The sequence below is a fragment of the Amblyomma maculatum genome, chromosome 11 (assembly GCF_055883805.1).
Source record: "Amblyomma maculatum isolate TAMU_Amacu chromosome 11, ASM5588380v1, whole genome shotgun sequence".
Classification (NCBI taxonomy): Eukaryota; Metazoa; Arthropoda; class Arachnida; order Ixodida; family Ixodidae; genus Amblyomma; species Amblyomma maculatum.
In genome coordinates this window covers 37,201,604-37,217,320 of record NC_139354.1, presented here as the reverse complement: position 1 = coordinate 37,217,320, position 15,717 = coordinate 37,201,604, and positions in this window count along the sequence as shown.

The window sequence follows — 15,717 nt, the reverse complement described above, 5'->3', positions numbered from 1 at the left end:
CCGGATGTTGAACAGGGTCAACACTTAGCCGATGTGTGCAAGCATCGTTTAGTATCCGTCGTCGTTGGCCTTTTCTTTGAACGTTATGTAACAGCATGCTGGGTTCCCTACTGAAAAACGAAAAGTTCTACGGGGCAATGACCTTACACAATCTCATCAAATCACATGGACTCTCATACGGCGCACATGATTATCATAAAATATCTTCCATAATTTATGTTAATGTACAAGAAACTATGAGATCTTACGCAATTATATGCGACTTGTATGCTATTTCTTACGTGAAATTAGTGAGACTGTGCGAGAAAATGTGAGGTTATTGCCTCATACACAGTAAGGAGCTGAAATTGCATGCATGAGCCTAATTAATGACAGATGCGTGGTAGTGCTCGCACACCACGAAGAACACAAAGGCAACATGGAGTGCCGGAGAAGCAACAGCACATTAATGTCAGCTTTCTGAGGTGTCCAAGCAGCAACTGTGCAGTGAATGGTGCAGAACAATATGAAATATACAGCTTCAATAGTAATTCACAAAGTAAAAGGATGCTGCAGCAGTACGCCCAAATTTTGAAGATGAAAAAGACACATAAAAAAGCGTGTGCTGTCGCGCATATATTTTTTTCCTGTGTAAAGTTATTTACAAGATAAATTGCAATATTACAACGCAAAGGCTTGGCATCCAGCTGCAAGTAATGTGGCCTTGCACGGTCGCAGCCAATATGTAGAATGTGAGATAAAGTTTGATAAAACCATTTAAATGAAGCTAATATTTTGTACCAACCAACCAAGAGAGTTCTACTTAAGTTGAGGACAACCCAGAGGGCTATGGAACGAAAAATGGTAGGGGTAACATTAAGAGATAGAAAGCGTGCAGAGTGGGTCAGAGAAATATCTCAAGTTACCGACATTCTAGTGGAAATTAAGAAGAAGAAATGGACATGGGCGGGACATGTAGTGCGAAGAGAGGATAAACCGATGCTCACTGAGAGTAACAAATTGGATTCCAAGGGAAGGAAAGCGTAGCAGGGGGCGGCAGAAAGTTCGGTGGGCGGATGAGATTAAGAAGTTCGCAGGGGTCAAGTGGATGCAGCTAGCACAGGACCGGGTTAAGTGGAGAAATATGGGAGAGGCCTTCGCCCTGCAGTGGGTATAATCAGGCTGATGATGATGATGATGAATATTTTGTAACCATGACGAAAATTGTTGCACAGCGATGTGCGTGTGGACTACACTTCTCAAGGCATATAAGTAAAGGAGAGCTCCGGCATGGAAATAAACAGGTCGGATTCTCCACAGCAAACAACGACAGCTCTATGCACAAATACACTATTACAGGAAAGCGTATTGTATTTGGAGGAATTCTTTGTTCACAAATAACAGTCAGTTTACACGAATCATGCCAAAGCAGTAAGATTCTTATCGACCCAAATATTACGCAATTGAAGTTTGTGCATGTCACAAAACAACCCTACACAATTCACCACAATAAAACGCCGGACAACCGAACAGACCTGTGTCACATGTAGTGCACAGATGGCTGTTGCAAGAAGTCGTTTGTGTATGAAAGATTCAAGCGAATTTAGTGCAGACACCTACAATGGCATCTGCTCAAGTTGCGTGGCATTCGAAAGACGTAAGTGGGATCTATTCGATGTAGAGGTCGGTATTGATGGTTGGATCATACCACAGAGAGCGCTGCCATCGCCACGATTCAGTGGCTACAAGTCTTGCTGCATCTCTTCGCGAGAGTGGAATTGCAATTATTTTTGATGAATCTTCTGGTACTAGTTTAGCGGCGGCGTCGGTGTAGTCATTGTCCGCGATACAGCAGTGAGCAGGCAATCACTGTAGACAATCAGCTCGTAGGTCCCAGTGTGCAGCTTATTTAAGTCAATGGCTGATGACTTAAATAATTGAAGTGCAGCGAGACAATCACTGAAGATAATATATTTGTTCGAATTACTTCATTTATTAATTTACTTGTGTCGAAAGGTATTGGTAGGGCCGCTAAAAGGGCACAGACGCTGGCCTACAGGGGGCCATGGCTGCGGGCTACTGCTAGGATCGCTATGTAGATACATGCGCTCCCCTCATGACCTGAGCATAAGCAGCGCAGTTAGTAGATGTGCAAAACCTAACGACTGACTAAAACTCGCCTGGTCGGGTAGTAGATTCTTCTAGTAAAAGCCAATCCGATAGAGAAGGACTTCCCGCTCCCCGCACACTGCAGCAACCACTGCCATGGTTTACCAACCTGCAGCAACCATTGCGAAAAGCCGTTTCTACGTGATGTTCTGCATGTTGATGTTCGCGTATACATGGAACTATAATTTATGACAGAAGAAACATCAACTCTGGCCCAGACAACAACGCACAAGTATTCCCCAAAAATGAGATCGCGCCGACACTATACAGGAAACCTCGCCGCACTGGAAAGCTGATTGTTCACATGTACAGCGCTGAGTGGATTCAATTTGCCGAGGTGCTTTTTGCGGCCACTGTCATAGAATGTGATAGTGTATTAATGCATGCGCCACTAACTGTAAATGATTTCCGGAAACCGAGGAAAGTATAAGGGATTTCTGATATGTGTGTGATGTTAATAACGGTAAATTAGTAGTGTAATTATTTTGTTTTGCAGTGCGAATAAATTTCACCGTGTGAGAGAACTTTTACAAACTTGACAGAATTTATAATAATCAGCGATTAAGTTTCAGTAACGTTAGAGTGCCAGCTACGAATTACTCGCTGTGAAGACATCGTTATAAACTGCGCATGGGCACTGTCATGTTCTGGGAAGCAATTTTACAGGCTGAAAATTTCTTTATCACTAATTATTTAGCAGTGACTAAATCTTATGCGAAGTAAAATATTAGGGTTGCTTGCAAAACAGATGCCGGATATAAAACTATTCCGAAAGAAATGGAGGTCATCTTATCATGCGACTATAAAAATGTATTTATTCCCGAACTAAACACTGATATTTGAGCCCGCATGAAGCTGTTTTACTCCCCTTGTCAGAAATGACGAGTTTTGTCGGAAGACAGCACTTGGACGAAAAGAGATTATAATGATTATAATATGCTACCAGTAAAGTACATTGATCTAGGTGTATTATGTAATATTTAGGGTAACAAATAGGTGCGGGGAATATGTTTCCCAAACATTCGAGCATTTCTCTAAAGCAAAATGTGCTCACTAAAACTTTTACGGATGCACAGAAGCCTTCAACAAAAACAAACAAAAAAAAAAGAGAAATGCATATTGGCTCGGGTTTAACGCACGAAAGCGGCATCGGCTATGACGGATGATTGCAGAGGCTGGTTTTGGTGTCGTTTTTTTTTCTCATTATTAACACCCCATTTACCACGTGAGATTGTTTATTGTGCAGTCAAATCCCACAGCAGGGGAACGCCTTTCGAAACGGTTGTGATTGAATCCCCCATTCTCGAAATTAGCAGTCGAGCGCCCTTACCATTGAGACACCGCGACAGAGGTTTAAAAGCCAAAAAAAAAAAAAAAAAAAAAACTACTCACACCACTATAGCGTGCATACAGACGGCATAGTAGGCATAGAGTGGTCTGTTCACACTGCATTCTGCTATATAAAGCAGTCTGCGGTGGCATCTGTTTTAGTAGCTGCGGTATTCCAAACAGAAACGGGAATATGCGATTTCTGAGCGTTTGCATTAACTTTTATTGACGGCAACGACCTTTTTTGCTTTGACACGGCGGTAACGACAGTACCACTTCGTTTTAGACATTGCATGTCAAAGGATCTCAAGCGCCGAAGACCGCGATGGATGATGTCTTTATCCAAGCATGACATGCTCGATACGGACAAGTATTTTCTTTTTTAATGAAGCGTGGGGTTATAGACTGTTCATATTTATTTTGCAAGAGGATATAGGTAAGCAAAAGCTCACAGGAACTGCGAAACAAACAAAAACACTCCTGTACACGCCGCATGCGCGCGCGTAAATCACTGCAGGCTGGCACGCGACGTGACTGAAAAGGTTTCGCCGCTGAGCCGCAAGGTGGCGACTCTGCTCGATCTCGAGGCCAATACCTCTATGACCTCATCCCGCCTCGGCCAATCAGAGCCGCCGCAAAAGCAGGACACATTTTGTCCGCGAAAGCATGAGCCTTTCGCCTTAAAATCGTCGAAAGTGAAGTTCAGCCTCATGACAAGATTGTTCTACACATCTCGGGATCTCAAAAACGAGCAAAGTGTGTACAAGTGGAGCAAATAGTTTGACTAAGTGCACGTGAGCTTTTTACACTGAAATACTGCAGCTATGACTTTTCCAATTTGAATTAGAGAGCCCAATAATAAAGCCATCAACTAGAAAACTCTATGCAGTGGTAACACACTTTACATTCGCGTTGTGTGTGCAAAATATGTCGCAGCCCACACCTCACAAACTGGCGGAATACCACAAATGCGAGTAAACACGTCGAATTTGCGCTGATTTTTCTGATGTCGCCGTTTTTTTTTCTTTTTTTTCTTTTTTTTTTTTTAGCAGGGGGAGTGCAAAGAACTAGCACTAGAGTATCGGAGCTAGAGCTATGAAAAGTGTCGTTTTATTCTACTTTTTAACAACTGGGTTGGGGGGGGGGAGGTGTCGCCGATGTTGCACTGTTATGATAAGCAACACCTACAAGTTAGACATTTCCGCGTGGCTGACTGGTGTTGCTTGTCATAATGAACTTAATTGCCACGCCGGGAATGTTGTTAACAAAAAAAGACACTTTTAGCTCCAGCTCAACTGATCTGATGCTAATTCCTTCTTCTGCCCTGCTGAAAAGAAAAGGCTGTGGCTAAAGGTACGTCGGACGGACCCGATCGATGGTCTTAAAGGTACGTCCGACGGACCCGGTGCGTTTTTCTTCGGGATACGACGGACGGATCCGGGAAATATTTTTCAGAGGTACGGCGGACGGACCCGATCGGTAGGGTTCTTCCGATGGACCCAGCGCATGTTTCTCCGATATGGGCCTTGGGATCCGTCGGGAAAGCCGGACGGATCCGAGATCCCCAGATGTGGTTGTAGCAACCAGTAACGTTGGTAGCAACAACATGGTAACCATATGTAGCCAAATCGAAGTTGGTATGAGGTGTACGTGCGAGGTGCAAGAAGTATGTATAGTATGTACTACATACTGCATGCGTCAAATGTGAAATTACAAAGAATAGTGCAGTGGCAAGAGTAGTGCCTAGAATGGGTGATATACTACGTGATGGCATGATGATAGGTTTACGTGAGTTGAACCGCGGCAGGGTGGCAAGCACGACCAGAGCGCAAGCGCATGTAATCGCGGTGTTGACGGCCAGCCCGCACGCCCGCTCATTTGGTCCTCGTTATCATGTGGATTAACCTCTACGACGGTCGTTATGTAGTTTTGATTCTTCGAAGTTTCGTCACTTCCATCTGTGATGAGATGCGTCACGTAACGCATCGCTTTCTGCTCGCATTGAGGTTTGGTGCTGCAAGTTCTACGTAGTACAATACAAGCGGCGCTGAAAAAGCTGGGTGCCGCCGGCGTGTCTCTAGCCCAAGCATCGCGTCATTCGTGTTTGTTGGAGGTGTGGTTTGTGCTTATCGTGAGATGCTGTAATGTACGGATTACGTCCTACTAGAGTGCTGTGTGAGACTACGAATAGTGCTGTGATAAGTGCGCCGATGTCCGGACGGACATCAGTGTGTCCGTTTATGATCAGCGATGTTGAACGTGCATGTCAGTGTTTATTAGGTGCAGTGGTAATTTATTTACACGCGCTGTGCAACAATCAGACGAAAATAAGTCGACAATTTGTTAGCCTGCACTACAGTGCTCAAAACTCGGAAAACGGGAATGCACATGATGCAGTTTTTGCATGTTGGAGTGGACCGAAAAATAAGTGCCCAGCCCACACCGCCGGGATGCGCATTACTACAGGTGAAGTGGTTCAGGTTTCTGTAAAATAGCTGCCTGGCACAGCAACTATGGCTATGAGGAACACAATAGTTGAGGGCTCCGGTATAATTTCGACCACCTGGGGTTCTTTTACATGCACTGACACCGCACGGTGCATGATGGCCTATTGTTTCGCCTCTATTGAAATGCCCCTGCTGTGGCTGGAACCAAATCTGCATCTTTCGGTTCAGCAGCCAAGCACTCTAACTACTGAGCCAGCACAACGGGGCGAAGTATCAAAATGCATGCCATTACATTTCCTTCTAGCCGGTGGTTTTCTTCACAGAACTAATGTATACAAGGAAAAGTAAATAGCAAGAAAATACTAGTTTTATTGCACATTATATTCACATTTCAGCAAACATTCTCTAGGAAAAAATTTCTCATAATGTTTGCATGGAAACCATGAACTTCTTACAAAAACAAAACAATGCACTTACTCCACTCCAATTATTAATGGGCAAGGTTGCATCTATGCTACTAACCACAAGCCCCATCTGCTTTGGCCAATCACTTGATGAAACTAACGGAGCCAGATGTCGCACACCACAGACTGGTCGTCTCGCAACATATCTCTGCATATGTTGCATTTCAATTTCATGCCTTTCCACTTAGCTTCAACTGTTGCCAGCATTACTAGTCATCCATCTTTTCTGAAGTTCCTTTTTACGCTGTTGGGATCAGCATCCTTGTTAACGATGGTCTCGGGAATTTTCGATGCTATCATTTTCACATCTTCCTCATCTGGAAGAACAAAGGAAATGACAAGCTTTGAGCAGAAAAAAAAAATTAGGGAGACTCCTAATCTCCACCTGTAAGGGTATGGTGTGCCCGCGGTAATGGTTCTTGTCTGCAGATCCCACTGCGGATTCCCGTTAATTTACATGCCCTTTGCTACAAACAATTACTAATTCCTTAATTCATGTCTCTGTTATCTCAGATATACTCATTAGCATACGGTCGTAGGCTGCCCTGTTAGGTGATAGACAACCTGGCATAGACCTCTGTAAGCCTCAACCTTTCTTAATTGGAGCTGAAACGTCCCAGAACATATTTCAAATATAACTTTGTAAGCTTGACTTAACAGCTCCTGCCATGTCGTGTGGCCTCGTGACACTTGGCTCGTGGCACTTTTGGCTTGCGCACAGGGGTCATCTGTTAAATACTGGTTAACATGCATGAAAAATACATTTTCACACAAACTGGTGGCAAATGGTCAAGTGGTGCACTGCAGATTCTGAAATGTATACCTATATGCATGCAAGGATCGCATCATCACATAACATGATCAAGAGTTCTATCAGTACCTGTAGTTACATAGCATTTAAATGCCCATTAAAGGACCACCTCAGACAATGGTTGCTGTTACCACAAAGCCTTTTCTAACAGCATACTGACACCATTCCACTGAGCGATGGACATGTATATGCATACCCTAGATAGCTCATGATTGTGGATCTCATTTATTTCTATGACTTCCAAGGCGTTCCTGAAATAAGAAACCCTACACTTTATGAAATCGGGACAGCTGTCTTGAAAGGTGATGAAAAGAAATAACCACGTTACCTTGACGCAATGCTAAATTACAGAGGGTGAATATGCTGCATGAAGATAACAAGAAGCTTGTACAAAGAAAAGTGAGAGTGAAATGGCAGGATTTTTGAAACATTGAAATAAACTACAAACTATACTTGTCAAACCTGTCATTAAGGAATGAAAATCATGCAGTAATCAAAAACACAACATGGAGGCCATTTTAGGTCATCTTCACAAAAAACATACCCACACCTCACACACAGCTTCATACTTATGAAAGAGGACAAACCAATATGCAAGGAGTGTGGGGATGAACTAACAATAAACCATATCTTACACGTGCGCCAGAGTCGAGAAAAGAGGAAACATTTTGTACAATTTTGCAACAGATCCCTTTCCATCCCAGCATGATCCTAGGAGAGACGTGCAAATTTCCTGCATTTTTGGTTTCCTAAAATGTTCCTAAACAAGCTACATCCTAACGAACATTTTAGTCATTACACACAAAATAAATACATTAAACCTTGTTCTTGGTGCATGGCAGCATTAGTCGCTTATGCACCATAAAAATCAACACAATGCTGTAAGTTTAGCTATGTTATATGAGACAAGCTTTCGGTCTGGTGTGGTCCTTATTCACGTGACAGCGCTGTCATGAGGGTCTATGTCCCAGCGATCAGAAAGTGACCTATTCCAATAATTTTACAAACTGAAAGCGATTCTACAGATTTCTAAAGACTGGAGTGCTCAAATGTTTTATCATTTGAGCCTGGAGTGAAACTGTTGAAGAGAATACATTTTTGTACATTTACCGTGTTTCTGAAGGCGTTGCTTTCAATTACGGGGCCCACAAAAAGCAGCTGAATGTCAAACGCCGCCTAGGTAGGCTTTCTAGCAAGACAGCGGTGTAGCGTGGAAAATCGCTCCGCCGGTCCATCGCAGACGCCGCTAACTTGACAGGCGAACTGTTCAAACTGACCACACCTGAAACAATAAATTGCGCATGATCAAGGCAGAATTTCTCTAACACTGAGCACTGGTAGCTATATTGTGAAAGTCTGTACTCTCTTCGATCATTGATACGTCCACGGTTGAACATTTATGCGCCTCGGGGTAGGCCAGCCGTTGGAACATGGATGCGTGGTTGTAGCAACGATCACTTGCATGGCACACTCTGAAAAATTCCAAGAGTCAGCTTCTGCAACGAAATGTGCAGCGCACATTTTCTACCGCGTACCTAAGTCCGGCGATGCATGCATATCGATCCCGATCGTTTCAAAGCTGCGCGGCCGTTCAGTCGGGTCACGCTAACCTCGAGCATGCGGGGGTTTAAACTACATGTACGCAAAATTCAACGACAAGAAAAAGATGCAGGCTAAGCACTTTAGTCTAGTCTTCCCCTAAATACCAAAGAACATTGCTGTTCACAGGGAATTCGGATCATTCGCACTTCCGGCTTTCCGGTTGTGCACTCTTGTGGTGCGGAGTAGGTCTTCCCCTCAACGAGTCGATGTGCAGCTCGCCGCAGTAGCAGCGCAGGCCTCTAGTAGATTCGGCATGTCTTCTGCCACGGCTCTGAGGTAGAATTTAAACGAAGAATTACGAAGAAACGTACACAACCCTACGTGAAGACCGTGATCTATGTTAGAACGTGGATGCACTCTTCGTAGCACCTCATCGAGAGTTGCGGCTAGCTGATATATCATAGAGGACAAGATTCATTCACGCGTAGCAAGCGGAATGTGGCCGTGTTCGACGTGCATATAACCATGAGCCATATCGACGTCCGCCGTATCTTTACGAGAATCGAATGGATACGTCGGACGTACCTTTAGACACTTCGAAAAGAAAAACGGATACATCAGGCAATCAGCAAAACCTGTTTGTGCGGTGCGGGAATTTAAATATTCTACAAAACAATGAGGTGATGAGGTTTTTTTTTTTCTGCTGGTTTCTAAGAAATCGGCAGTTAGAGTACTCCTGGAATTAAGTCTCCCGTTACACGATCCTCGTCCAAGACGACCAAAACTGAATCTTCCCGCCAAAAATAAGTTAGTTTTGTTGCTGTGCGACAGATGGCAGCACGGGGACAGCTATAAGCCATAGCATCGGCGCGTATTTATAAACTTGCATTCACAAGGTCTATCACATTGGGACTTTCGCCAAAGGTTCTGGAACGTTGAATGGTGAAAAATGTTCGGTACATCCATAGCCTTGTACAGAGGGAAGAAAAAGGAGAGGTGAGAGTGACATCTCCCCCCCTCCCCCCCCCCCCCCCGCCCAATGTCGGCATGGGATAGGTACCTCACGCTATTGATTTCCTGGATTTTGTTGCGTATATTTACCCTACTCCCTACAAGATACATACTGGCGCTATCAAAAATCCACCCCCCCCCCCCCCCCGCCCTTTTTGCGACAGAACATGTGGAATCCTATGGAAAGATTGATGACAGGCAGCTCTCTTGTTCAGTCTGGCGAAAGCAACGAGGACGACAGGCCATATTCAGAATAGCATGCATTGCATCACCTCCGAAAGATGAAGGTTGTCTCCAAGAGCTCCGGGATTGCACGGTAACCGAAGGGGAGGAGCTAGCCGTTGCTCTAGCGGTGGTAGCCGGGTATCGAAGCAACACGTCCTTTACCATTCTTACAGATTCGAGAGAAGCGTGCCGTAACTACATGAAAGGCCGCATAGGTCGCGCCGCGCTCAGGCTCCTCCAGAGCGCGACACCATCAAAAGTCACACACAACATCTACTGGGCCCCAGGACACACCGACATAGCGGACGACGAACGCGCCGACGAGGTAGCTCGAGGGTACACGAGCCGAGCTTCCTCCCAATCGGACGATCTGCCCGAGCGAGTCGGCCCTACGTACTCAGACATTCTGAACTACTATAAGGGGGTACGGATCCGCTATCGCCGCCTCATCGTGATCTAAATCAACAAGAAGCAGTGTTCTGTTGAAGACTGCAGACAGAAAAATTCCCAAACCTGCATATCCTTCGCAAGAGTTACCCGTCGCAATATCGGGACACCTGCCCATGATGTGGTAGCAAACCTTCGTTATACCACATCACGTGGCAATGTAGAAATAACGATAGCTTTCGTAAAGACCCGAGTGCGGAACAGTGGGAGAGCCGGCTCTCCAGCGGCGATCTAGATTGCAACTAGGTCTGATCCAGCACGCCCAGCGAGCAGCGAAGCTCAGCGAAGCCCTGGAATAGGGGCACCGACCCTGTGAGAAGACGGAAGATGGACCTCTTCTGCTACTAGCGCAAGACCTTCCTAGAGAAATTAACTTATTTCCTATCCTATCCTATCCTATCCTATCCAAGAGCTCATCCGCGAAAATAAGAAAACTGCGACCACCGATGTGTTTGGGGAACGTATCAGCTTTGAGTCGGTGGACTTAACGATGGGAACTTCAAAATTTTGCGCCAGACTATTGCTTTGAATGCACATGTAAGATCAGAGAAGGTACCGCATGTAACGTCGCCAAAGCCTACTGATCCATAACAACAGCGCGACAGACGGGACGTGGAAGAAAGGATGACAACACACGTCCCGTCTGTCGCGCTGTTGTTATGGCAAACGGCATTCCGGAACCCTCCCTTCAGGCGTACTTCATCGATAATGTCTCGATTCAGGTCGTTAGGCCCTAATAGCTACTAGCTGTTACATCCGTGTCACGTGAAATTGTTTGTAATTGTGAATTTTCATGTCATCAACGCATAAAATGGTAATTGTGATCTACATTTTATCGTAAGAAATGATTCTTTCCGTGGAAAAGCTACGTCTGGATCAGTAGTTCGACAATACCAGTTGTTGGGCGAGTTGGTGTGCACCCATAACAACAGCGCGACAGACGGGACGTGGAAGAAAGGATGACAACACACGTCCCGTCTGTCGCGCTGTTGTTATGGATCACCGTGCACACCAACTCGCCCAACAACTCGCCCAACAAAGAAAGAAAGAAAGAAAGAAAGAAAGAAAGAAAGAAAGAAAGAAAGAAAGAAAGAAAGAAGGAAAGAAAGAAAGAAAGGATGAAAGAGAGAAAGAAAGAAAGAAAGAAAGAAAGAAAGAGAGATAGGAAGAAAGATAGCAAGAAAGAAAGAAATTCCTTTGTTATTCAATAATAATTAGTGATTGATCATTCATTGTCCTATGGCCATATAATGCACGCATTCGCGCACACTGTGGTGGTGCTCTGTGATTGGTCAAGATCTATATGACGTCATCCCGCCTCGATCAATCAGAGCACCAAAATTGTCAGAGCTTACAATGCGCTCTTCTAAATTTCCTTCTCACCTAAAAGGGAAGCCAATCATAAATAGAAATTAGAAGTTCAAGAACTTCGCTGCCTTTCGATTATTTGCTAATTAAACTGTAGTAATGTATGACATTTTGTGCCTTTGCATATTGTTAGCATCTGTACCTGTGTTCTGTTATCTGAAATTTTGTATCCTATTATACACTCGGAAGTCAATAACATAAGCCAAATATATTTCACAAAACTCACTTCTTCCCCTGCTTTTAAATTCCCTGCATTCGCATATTGCAAACAGGTACTTTGATTTTTTGTACTGCAGGAAAAGAAAAATGATGAACAAAGCTTAGAAATTAGGCTGCTCCTGGAAATTTTTATAATAACCATTTATGTTAGTATTCGCTTTGTTTCCGAATACACAAAGGTGTTCGGTGGTAACAAACGCACAGCAAACGAAGAGCAATATGATTGCATCCGCCAGATGTTGTTACAAGTTACAACGCATACGGCAGTCGACACCACTCGCAGGAACTGTCGAATTGTAAATTTATGCGCTGTAATCTTGTGATAACCATGCATCAGTAGGGAGTTATGTAAATTTTTAACATTCAGTGGACCCACTGAACTCAGTTTCACAAAAACAATTTTGAGTGTATAAGACTTATATCTACAATAGAGGGGATCGGGTTCATTTGGAACATCGTTATTCATATAAGAAGTCCTTGGGCTCTTCTCTATAGAAATTGCTTCAAGGAAGTGTTCTTTGATATAAGAATCGGACTACCACCCTTAATGGACTATCCAATAGTAATTTTCGACTGGACTAGAATAACGCTTCCAACTGGAGTCAGTTGTAAGTTGTTTTAGTACCATTCGTAAACCCAATCGGTTTCAATGTTGCTTTTTTGTCTTTGGTGTAAAACTTTTTTGCGTAGATCGCTTGATACCTTCGGCAAGCGGAGTGGGGAAGCCCTGCTCTGCAAGAAGAGATGTTTGGTAAGAGTGCTACCGCAGGTGACACTGGTAACTCAGTTCTTTTAACGGTGAGGAGGGGATATTGTTTATCGCTGCCAAAATTAGCCTCATCAGGAATAGGAACTGCATGGAGAACCTGGGTGATGTTCTAGCCGACAGTTTGACGGATATTTGTACGGTCTTGCCCGCTGATACATTGCAGATAAAACGCACTCGCTGGTCATAGCGAAAAGGAAACGAAACACCTTTAGAGGTTCCTATGGTTTACTAACGTACAATTAACAGTAATTAGCCTCATCAGAGATAGGAACTGCATGGAGAACCTGGGTGATGTTCTAGCCGACAGTTTGACGGATATTTGTACGGTCTTGCCCGCTGATACATTGCAGATAAAACGCACTCGCTGGTCATAGCGAAAAGGAAACGAAACACCTTTAGAGGTTCCTATGGTTTACTAAAGTACAATTAACAGTAATTAGCCTCATCAGAGATAGGAACTGCATGGAGAACCTGGGTGATGTTCTAGCCGACAGTTTGACGGATATTTGTACGGTCTTGCCCGCTGATACATTGCAGATAAAACGCACTCGCTGGTCATAGCGAAAAGGAAACGAAACACCTTTAGAGGTTCCTATGGTTTACTAACGCACAATTAACAGTAATTAGCCTCATAAGAGATAGGAACTGCATGGAGAACCTGGGTGATGTTCTAGCCGACAGTTTGACGGATATTTGTACGGTCTTGCCCGCTGATACATTGCAGATAAAACGCACTCGCTGGTCATAGCGAAAAGGAAACGAAACACCTTTAGAGGTTCCTATGGTTTACTAACGTACAATTAACAGTAATTAGCCTCATCAGAGATAGGAACTGCATGGAGAACCTGGGTGATGTTCTAGCCGACAGTTTGACGGATATTTGTACGGTCTTGCCCGCTGATACATTGCAGATAAAACGCACTCGCTGGTCATAGCGAAAAGGAAACGAAACACCTTTAGAGGTTCCTATGGTTTACTAACGTACAATTAACAGTAATTAGCCTCATCAGAGATAGGAACTGCATGGAGAACCTGGGTGATGTTCTAGCCGACAGTTTGACGGATATTTGTACGGTCTTGCCCGCTGATACATTGCAGATAAAACGCACTCGCTGGTCATAGCGAAAAGGAAACGAAACACCTTTAGAGGTTCCTATGGTTTACTAACGCACAATTAACAGTAATTAGCCTTATCAGGGATAGGAACTGCATGGAGAACCTGGATGATGTTCTAGCCGACAGTTTGACGGATATTTGTACGGTCTTGCCCGCTGATACATTGCAGATAAAACGCACTCGCTGGTCATAGCGAAAAGGAAACGAAACACCTTTAGAGGTTCCTATGGTTTACTAACGTACAATTAACAGTAATTAGCCTCATCAGAGATAGGAACTGCATGGAGAACCTGGGTGATGTTCTAGCCGACAGTTTGACGGATATTCGTACGGTCTTGACTGCTGATACATTGCAGATAAAGCGCACTCGCTGGTCATAGCGAAAAGGAAACGAAACACCCTTAGAGGTTCCTATGGTTTACTAACGTACAATTAAAAGTAATTAGCCTCATCAGAGATAGGAACTGCATGGAGAACCTGGGTGATGTTCTAGCCGACAGTTTGACGGATATTTGTACGGTCTTGCCCGCTGATACATTGCAGATAAAACGCACTCGCTGGTCATAGCGAAAAGGAAACGAAACACCTTTAGAGGTTCCTATGGTTTACTAACGCACAATTAACAGTAATTAGCCTCATCAGGGATAGGAACTGCATGGAGAACCTGGGTGATGTTCTAGCCGACAGTTTGACGGATATTTGTACGGTCTTGCCCGCTGATACATTGCAGATAAAACGCACTCGCTGGTCATAGCGAAAAGGAAACGAAACACCTTTAGAGGTTCCTATGGTTTACTAACGTACAATTAACAGTAATTAGCCTCATCAGAGATAGGAACTGCATGGAGAACCTGGGTGATGTTCTAGCCGACAGTTTGACGGATATTCGTACGGTCTTGACTGCTGATACATTGCAGATAAAGCGCACTCGCTGGTCATAGCGAAAAGGAAACGAAACACCCTTAGAGGTTCCTATGGTTTACTAACGTACAATTAACAGTAATTAGCCTCATCAGAGATAGGAACTGCATGGAGAACCTGGGTGATGTTCTAGCCGACAGTTTGACGGATATTCGTACGGTCTTGACTGCTGATACATTGCATATAAAACGCACTCGCTGGTCATGGCGAAAAGGAAGCGAAACACCTTTATATGTTGCTATGGTTTACTGACGCACAATTAACAGTAATTAACCTCATCAGGGATAGGAACTGCATGGAGAACCTGGGTGATGTTCTAGCCGACAGTTTGACGGATATTCGTACGGTCTTGACTGCTGATACATTGCATATAAAACGCACTCGCTGGTCATAGCGAAAAGGAAACGAAACACCTTTAGAGGTTCCTATGGTTTACTAACGTACAATTAACAGTAATTAACCTCATCAGGGATAGGAACTGCATGGAGAACCTGGCTGATGTTCTAGCCGACAGTTTGACGGTACAAAAGTTCATGTCAAACGCAGTTATTTGAATTAGTTACTGACCTACATCATGCGCTACATATGTCCCTTGACACAGACGCAATTTTTGTCGATTTTTCAAAAGACTTTGATCGTGTTCCTCACAAACGTTTACTGTTAAAAACTAAAAATCTGCAGCTTGATGATAACACGGCCAGATGGATCGCTGAATTCTTGACTAATCGTTTCCAATCAGTTAAGATAAATGATTGCATCTCTAACCCTGCGCGTGTAAAATCAGGTGTCCCACAAGTTACAGTTCTCGGGCCTTTTCTCTTTTTAATTTACATAAATGACATAGCAAGTAACATCAACTCATCAATTCGCCTTTTTGCAGACGACTGCGTAATCTATAAA